The sequence below is a fragment of the Phaethon aethereus genome (assembly GCF_964289735.1).
Source record: "Phaethon aethereus genome assembly, chromosome: W".
In the NCBI taxonomy this organism is placed as follows: Eukaryota; Metazoa; Chordata; class Aves; order Phaethontiformes; family Phaethontidae; genus Phaethon; species Phaethon aethereus.
Window position 1 is genome coordinate 11,594,856 of NC_138581.1, and position 9,942 is coordinate 11,604,797.

The window sequence follows — 9,942 nt, forward strand, 5'->3', positions numbered from 1 at the left end:
CATTTCAATTTTTATGGGCAAGAAAGAATAACATAGAAACTCATTACAGATGTAATTTTTAAAAATAAACTTAATTTCAAGAATAAAACTACAGCAGATTTCTGACATTTCATATCACCAGCAATGCTATCTGGCACCAATTTCAAATGGCCAAACAATTATTGCTAAAAGTAACTAATATTCATGGACATGGATATTTCTTATAATGTTTAATTAAAAATATGTATTTAGGAACCATCATCACTTGCAAAATAATGATGAATACAGTACTAAATTGGTTAAAAGATCTAACTAACTCATACCTTTCTCAGTCTCTATTGGTTTTGAGTTCCTCATGGTTTTCCATCTCATGCAGATATATTCACTACTGGAGAGATTGATCTATTAGCAGTTTACATTCACATGGCATAAATATAAATGCAGTGCAAGGAGAAAGACATGGGAGAATCAGGCTGATTTGTGCACATGCAACTGTGTAGGCAAATGACAACAGAAAGATTTAGATTGCTAAATAAAAACAGTTACATATTATTCAGGGACAACTTAATGTTGTACACAAACAGCCCTCACTCCTGAAGCAGAGAAAATTACTTAATAAGAAAAGGATGTGACTTCAGACAGGACCACACATGCACACAATTTCTCATGTCAGTAACTGTAATGCTGACAAAAATTCCAGATGAACAAAGACCCCTGATTTATTTTATGGGGGAATACAGCACTGTGCTGAATCTGGGGTCAGAGTTCGGGGTCTGGTGAATGAGGCAAGCATCTGCACAGACTCTTTGCATCCTGCAACACACAGATGGAATTCATTGTGAATGCAGTGAGTTAAAGTTACATTTATATTCTGTATTAAACAACTAAATCTTACAGTAGCCTGATTTATGGCACCTGAAGCAAGGCCTGTGTGTCTTCAAATGGGGAAAAAAAACTCTGAAGTTTTTCCGAATTTCCCCTCCTTGTCTAGAGGCAATCAAACCCTTTGTAATTAGACTGATGAGAGGATAACTCAGCCTCTCTGCTCAGTCTGCCAAAAGCTGTCATTTCCTGGCATGAGTATCTGTTCTCTGGCAATCACTAATCAAACTGCTATCATGTGGTCTATCTACAAATTGTCAGTAGTTACAGCTGCCCTGAGCTTGGTCAAAGTTCAGAACCTAGGAACAAAAAAATGTTAGAGCTCCATCATTAGGAACGTGAGCTCTTAGATCCAATGCCTTCACCTCCAAACAACAGGTAATACTTTCATCTTTAACAGCAACAGGTTTATACATATATTTGGATTCCAATGAAGTATGATGTAGCAACAGGGAAATGGAAACTTGGCAACCTCTTTAGGAAGGAAAAGCAGTTATGATAAATTTTTCCCTTCCTCTTGAAGAGGCATATGGTACTTCATGCTTTTTTTTAAACATGGTGATTAAGAGTGATAAAGTGTGACTCTCTACCTGGAAAGAGATTATTTCAACTCCCAAGGGAAAACCAATGCTGATGTATAGGAAAGGAAAACCATCAAAACCATCGCAAGAAGGCCATGACTACATGGTAGTTCTTGTCATTCCAGCCAAGGAAAGAAGTTGCAGTTAAAATGTGTATGTGATGAGGGGAGTCTTTAATTTAAAATTGAGCCATAATTTCATAATAAAATTGAGCTCACAAACACTGCTGTGAGTTGCTACCCCTAGGTTCTACAGGTGATTGCCCTCTTTGAAATGAAAACAGTTTGGCTCAATGTTGCCTGTGACTCTACTCCAGGCCAGGACATGTACTTATCCACCACACTGAGTTCTTGCAGTTGCAAAAATATATATAGAATCACTGAAGGATGCTATCAGCTGTTATTAAAATTAGGAGGAAATTGCATGTCCATATCAAAGAAATATATACCCTAATGTGGACTCTTTCAATCAATCTTTTTGATGAATGGCTAAATTTTTGAAACAATTATTTCTAATGTATAAATATGAATATCTTCCAGTTAACCTTGAGGTTTCATTAAAAGACAGAAACCTCTTCTACAAGTCTGATCATACAACTTAGATGCTGGTGTAACAAAATAGCTATATCTACTTCCAGTTACTGAATCTATTTCTATTTTCATAGCAGATTGTATTTATACATACAAAAGAGAACTAGAACAAATGGAAGCCAGCTTCAAAGTTTCAGCATATACATTTCCATTGAAGTGGAACAATGAAACGGGCAGTGTAACGTGTGGAATACATAGTACCAATGTTCTCTGTGCTCCCTATAATGCTGTATTTATAGTTCTCAGTACTTCCAATGATCCATGAACGCTTGCTTCAGAGATCAGATGACTAAATCTGGCACAATGTGGGCCTACATTATACTCTGGAATACCTTACGCCATCACATAACCATGGTAAAGCCCTTCAAAAGGGTATTCAGAGACCCTGCACATTTGTACCCTATGGGGAAGAGAGCTTACAGCACATCAGGAAAGAGGATGATGAACTCCCTCAAAAACAGAAGAGAAGGAAAGACAGATCAACTGAAAATTTGAAAGAAGAGAAGAAGCCAGAGGACTGTGAGGAACAAGAAGAAAAGAAAAAGCTTCAGGTAAGCTTTTAGGGTATTTTTTGGAAATGAACCTAAACAAAATATTTAGCTGCCCAATCCATGAATAATTTTCAAATTATTGCAAATATTAAATATACAACAGGCAAAGGAGGGCTGAATTAGAAAGGTTTCAGAAAGAACACATTTTTTATTTGTCTGATAATGGCTTCCAACTTTACAAACCATTTGAAAGTTAATATGCTTGTCAAACTGCTTGACAGCTTGTCTCAGTTCTTCTCTGAATATATTAAACCTCAATTTAAAGTAAATTCTAGCATAAATAAACCCCTTTAAGTAGAATATTAGAAATATGCATTTATTTTAGTTTCATGTCTGGCAAACTAAAAAAAACCCCTCTGCCTTTAAACATTTCATAGACTACTGCTCAGTGAAAAAATATAAAAGCTTTTTAATATAAAATCCTGGATGCTCAGCAACTTTTACCATGTTGATGATTCCTGCATGATTCTTAGTTTGAGTCTCACTTTATTTTAGAGAGGTCAGGAATTCTTAGTTAACTGAGCCCTTTGTAAAATAACATCATTTGGGCAGATCAGAATCTCTACAGTTATAAGCAATGCCATTTACAATCAAGCTGAAAAACAGGAGCCTGGTGTACTATAATCTCCATGTTAAAATTTAGCTCCCTTAGCTTTAAGGGGCTCTGTCCACATACTGAAAAGAAAACATTTTAGGAACACATAGTCTTCTTCCATCAAGCATTAAACATCTACATTGAGACATAATTAGCAACAAATCACGTGCTGTAATCCATAAGGTTCTGTGAATATTTGCATTAAGTAATAGTGCACTGAATGGCTAATATAAAAAGATATAGTACAAAAATGTAAGAAGGATATTCTATTTTTTATATATATAAAAATATATGCATTTCAGTGGTGCATAGATCATTTGTGGTTTATTCCAAAATACCATGTCGGTACATGCTAAAATATTGGAAGGTCAAACCTACTTACTCCTATACCATAAAGATGAACTGCAAAGTGCTACAAAATAAATTACAAAAAAAAAGTGTAAAAATCCCAAATCAGTAACTGCACATTTGTACATATAAATATTATTAATCAGAAAGAACTACCTTATAAAATGAAATGCTTCAAAAATCATCTGCCAAATTCCAACTCTGCAAGTTTGCCTTTTCCCTGCCAAAATAAAAATGAATATATAACTGAAATATGTTGACTTTGTCTCAGCATAACATAAGACTGGAATCTGGGCTACTGTGTCAAGTTCTGCTCAGGGTCCAATTTATGCTCCATGTACCTTCACTGACTTTACTTCACATATTGCTGATCTAAATGATTCGTTATTGATTTAGAACCAGCCCAGTGGCATCAGAAGTTATTTAAACAGGGGGAGAGATTTATCGATAAGCAAGAAGTCTGGAAAAAAAAATTAAAAGAAAGTTAAAAGAGAATTGGTGAGCAGAAGAGAAAGTTATTATCTCTATAAAATAAATTCATTTCCACATAGGCTTAGGGAAGAAAAAAAGGCAGACATTCCCAATATTTTTCTGAGGAACAGCAGAACACTTATTGACATCTAACTTCAAAGAGTATCTATGATGAATATCCTTAATTGCTGCCATCCCTCCTCAAATCACCATGCTTTGTGCAGGGTGACAAAGACACCATGATTCCTAGGTCGCCACTTGACTTACAGCTCTGCCCTCTTCTTTAATGTGGGGAGGAGAACACATCTTTGGGACAGATTTTGGAGAAGGGAAGAAAGCACTGTAGCACCTGCAGCTTCCCTAACCACTTACAGGAAATATCTCACTACGCCGGCCCAGAAGAATGCAAATATGGATATATTTTTGACTAATAAGGAGATCCCCAAAACTTGAGCACAGCAGGAAGAGTTTGGATGTGAGAGACTGCAGAGAACATAAGGAAAAAGTCAAAGGACTACTAGTCTTTTAAGGTGAAGCAAAAGTAAGTTTATGGAGAAAGAACAAGAATCAGGACAGGAGAAAAAAAAAGATACAATATACAGTACTGTAGAAAGAGAATGACAGTGTATGCTGAAAAAGACCACTGCAAAAAATAAAAAAGAATAAGAATGTTTCAATGGAAGATTGAAAATGGATGGAATTAAAAAGCAAAAACAATGAAAAGCAATCACAAAATAAAAAGGCAATATCATCTCTTCTTTTTTAATCAACATAATTGTAAGGAATTAAAATCAAACCAAATCTCAGAAATATAATCAAAATTCATAGAAATATATAGGTTTATCTCAGTCTTTTGCTGCTAGTCTTTGTAACTAACTTTCTGTTAAAAAAAACACCACCAACAAAAGCAATCATCTTTCTTATAACAATTTCATAAATCAAAAAGATCAAATGATAAAGTTAGGACTGGATAGGTAAATAGCATGAAAATGAATGTCTACCATTATGTCTAAATGTAGTCCCTGTTCTTGCAAAATGCTTGTACCTTTGTTTAACTTTACTCATTGTAGTATTCTCCTCTGAACAGTTAAGTATGCATGTAAGTATATAGTCTGCAGGACCAACAGTATAGTTTGTTATTCTTGCTCTTGGATCAGACTCAGCATTTCAGCCTACTAAAGATTTGTACCCTTACCCAAAAGTAAGGACTGTATTGAGCAAGTACTGCCTAATTGAACGTGTAAGTGATGACAGTGGTTCAAAACCCAAAAGCACTAACACAGTATTGCCCCCTTTTATGCATACAATTCATACTCTCCATAATCTTTCTGGTAATGTCAGTGGAGCCACATACATAAATAAGATTTGCAGGGCCAACTCTGCAATTTACTGCTTTAGGATTTAAGGCCATATTCTGAAAATATAAATGAAGTTACCTCTAAGTATGTGAGTATTCCCATTGAAATCAATGGAATTACACACACACATTCAAATTAAATGTGTGGAAGTTCTCCAGAGCCACTAATGTAATAAAATAGAAGCAACTTTGCAGTTCAACTTTGATAAATACTATTTATAAAAAACATCTTTCCAGTTAACTTCAAACAGAAAAAAAATTGTCAGAGGAAACAATGTAACAATTTCTTCTCAATGTCATTTTGAAGAGACAGTAAGAACAAGGCAATAGAAAAGAGTGTGATAGCTTATTTCTGGACTTTCTCGAGTTTTATAGCTGCATCAGGGATTGGCTTCGCCCTGCTGTTGCAAAAACAGCTACTGATTTGAATGTAATTCTAGAGTTCTCCAAACACAACCAATGTCTAAACGAGAAGTCCATGGGAGGTGGCACTTCACTGGGTAAGAACACTGTCCACTCCCATGTGTGCAGCATGCAACTTCCATAAATAAGCTCAACAGCCCCTCTCTCATGTTTTCTTTATTTCATTTACTCATCCAGTAGAATCTTATGAAATAAAACCTAAAATAAACAAAATAAAATATGAGAAATCATGCTTAAAAAAGAACAAAGAAAAAATAATACAAAGGACCAAACACAAATGAATACTTGACAATCAAACATAAAAGGCATTTAACACGTACATAAAATGTTAAAAACTGTCCGTGAATTTATGAACCTGACAACATTGGCTCTAGCTTGTGGCCAAGGATTTTATTCATTAATTTTTTTTCTCGTTTTTAACCTCGCTTCAGTAAGTTCACAATGTTTATAAAGAGCTGAAAGCTTATCTATATTCCACATCACACTAAAGAACCTAAGATTTAACCCTCCTTACCGTCTAAGATACCCTTACAGAATAGGTACGAGGTCCTGGATATGGTAGACGAAGCACATAATGAGATAGAGGAGGAACCTATGCAGTCTTGCCAAGGTCAACGAGACCAACCCCTCACAACAAAACCTGCGTTAAGACCAGTGCCAAGAAGAAACTACAGCGAGTTATGGTCATAGGTGACTACCTCCTGTGCGGAACAGAAGCACCCATTTGCAGACTGGACCCTCTTTTCAGGGATGTTTGCTGCCTCCCTGGGGCATGAATTAGGGATGTCACCACAAGACTGAAGAGTTTAGTACAACCTTCAGACTACTATCCATTCTTGCTCTTTCATGTGGGTATTAATGATGTTGCAACAAAAAGTTCAAGGTCAATCAAAAGAGATTTCAGAGCCCTGGGAAGAATGCTAAAAAATTCAGGAGCGCTGGTAGTGTTTTCCTCAATCTTCCCAGTAATGGGGGGAGACTTTGGAAGAAACAGGCAAGTCCAAGACATCAATACCTGGCTCAAGGACTGGTGCCTCCACCAAAACTTTGGGTTTTTAAACCATGGAAGAGTCTTCAAGGCACAAGGAATGCTGGGGCCTGATGGGATCCACCTGTCCCCATGGGGAAAATGCATCTTCAGCCGTAAGCTGGTGGGACTGATCAAGAGAGGGCTTTAAACTAGAATCAATGAGGGAAGGGGATACCATCTGGAATGCTGAAGGTAAGCCAAGGGTCAGCATGGAATTGCCTGAGGGCGGCAATGCTAATGGGAACATTTATGCTGCTCCTGGGAGCACAAAGGGCTCAGGAGCACATCTGAAATGCTTGTACACCAATGCACACAGTATGAGAAACAAACAGGATGAACTGGAAGCATTGGTCTGTTCCCAGAGCTATGATGTCATTGGTATTAGCGAGACTTGGTGGAGTGAGTCCCACAATTGGAGTTGCTGGGATGGAGGGCTATAGGCTGTTCAGGAAGGATAGGAAGGGCAGGAAAGTTGCACTGTATGTAAGGGAGAGGTTTGACTGTACAGCCCTTACAGTTAGGGATGATGTGGTTGAGAGCCTCTGGGTAAGGATTAGGGGGATGGAAAACAAAGCAGATATCGTAGTGGGTGTCTACTATTGATCCTTCAGCCAGGATGATAGCACTGATGAGTTATTCTATCGGCAATTAGGAGAAATCTCTGGATCGGTAGCCCTTGTCCTTATTGGATATTTCAACTTCCCAGGCATCAACTGGGAATACCATACTGCTGTTACGAGCAGGTCTGGGAAATTCCTGAAGTTTGTGGAAGATAACTTCTTGTCACAAGTACTCAGTGAGCCAACTAGGAATGATGCCTTCCTAGACTTGTTTGTGAAGAGGGAAGGACTTGTGGGAGATGTGATGGTAGGTGGCTGTCTTGGCCACAGTGATCACAAAATGCTTGAGTTTAAAATTTTCAATGTAATGAGAAAAAAGGTCAGCAGAGTTGCTATCCTGGACTTCAAGAGAGCAAACTTTAAGCTACTCAGGGAGCTACTTAGCAGTGTCCCCTGGGAATCTTCTTTTGACAGCTTAAGGGTCCATGAGTGCTGGTCAGTTTTTAAGAACCACCTTTTAAAAGCACAGGAGCAGGCAATCCCCTTGTGTCATAAGTCAAGCAAGTGGGGCAGAAGACCAGCTTAGCTGAACAGGGAACTCCTCTTGGAACTCAGGAGGAAAAAGAAATTGTATGATCTCTGGGATCAAGGTCAGGCCTCACAGGAAGATTACAGAGATGTGGTTCCTATATGCAGGGAGAAGACACAAAAGGCCAAACTCCAACTAGAGTTGAAACTGGCCAATGTTGTGTCAGAAAACAAGAAAGGATTTTTTAAGCATGTTAATAGCAAGAGGAGGTCCAAGGAAAACATTAGACGATACTTGTTGAAGATGGTCACCTGACAAACAGGAATGAAGAAAAAGCAGAGGCATTCAGTGCATTTTTTGCCTCAGTCTTTAATAATACTGATGGACCTTGGGCTGCCCAGTCCCCTGAGTCAGAGGACCATGACTGCGGGAACAGCGACTTTCCATTTGTGGACGCTGAAATTGTAAGGGACCAGTTGTATCAGATGAATGTTCACAAGTCCATGGGGCCTGATGGGATTCATCCCAGAGTACTTAAAGAGCTAGTAGATGTTATGGCAGGACCCCTTTTGATCATCTACCAAAGGTCTTGGGAGTCTGGGGAGGTCCCTGCTGACTGGAAACTAGCCAGTGTTATTCCAACTTACAAGAAGGGTATGAGGGAAGACCCAGGGAACTACAGACCTGTTAGTCAAACCTCAGTACCTGTAAAAATTATGGACAAAATTATACTGGGTACTACTGAAAGGCTTTTAAAGAATAATGCAATCATCAGGCACATTCAACATGGGTTCACAAAGGGAAAGTCCTGTTTAACTAATTTAATATCCTTCCACAATAAGGTCACCTGCCTAGTGGATGAAGGGAAGGTGGTGGATGTAGTTTTTCTGGTTTTTAGGAAGGCTTTCGATATTGTCCCTCACAGTATTGTGAAATATGTTCATCTGATTCATGTGACGAAGTGTAACCTTCAGTACTTTTATGGATTTCTCCTGCACCATAAAAAGGGGTATTTTACAGGAGAAAGTTAAACTACTTCGCTGGTATATCAGCTCAAACCGGTTTGACCACTGACCGCATAGTATTGTGTAAAGAGAAACTTGTAAAGTGCATGCATAAAGTTTGGGGTCATCCTGGGGGCACGCCGAGGAAGATTTGAGAAGACTCTAGCAGGAGAAGAGGGCATGTGCCGAAGAAGACACGCCTATTCATGAATATGTATTAACAGACAGGATATAAACCAAGAACAGGAACTGTACCGCGTGCGTCTTGGTGGAGCGGAGACTCCCGGAGCACCCAGCGAAGTTTGCTTGCCTCTGTTCGCTTAATAAATTGTAAACTTAAATTGGAATCCTGTTTGGGACTAAATCATTTATCACAATTGGGGGCTCATCCGGGATGGTCTTGGTTCCTGAATTCTGACTTGATCTAGGAGGGGCGCCCCACCAATTTGGTGGCTCCTGATCGGGTCGGGTCAGGACTAACGCCATCCTGAACCTGAATAGGGGCAAGCAAAGAATTTGATTTTTTTATGAGCTCCCTTGCCGGCTGCAGCAGTTTATTTTGCCCGTAATTCTGCGCGCGAAGATCCGAACGAAGACGACGGAGTCGTAAGTATTTAAGGTGTATACCGTTCGGTTGGGTGGGATTCGGTTGCCTGTGTGTGTAAGAGTGTGACTGAGATGGAACCTAGTTCCGAAGTGATTGTGGAGGTCTTCTAACCGCGGTTCCAATCTCCCGTGAGGGACTTGGCCGGTGAAGGACCGAAGCGATTCCTATGGGATTCGTGGGTGGGTGTTAGGTCCTAAACCCCCTGCAAGACACTCTTACTGGTAACCAAGGGCTGTAGGAATTGCCACAGTAAAAATTCCTAGATGGGTCAGATGAAATCGAGAACCCAGGACCAGAAGAAAGGGAGCGAATTACCAGAAATACCTCCGGAGAGTCCATTAGGAATAATGATTGAAAATTGGAATGATAGGGGCCCCAGAAAAGGAAAAAGTAAATTAAAATTAGTTCAATATTGTATGGTAGAATGGCCAAAAG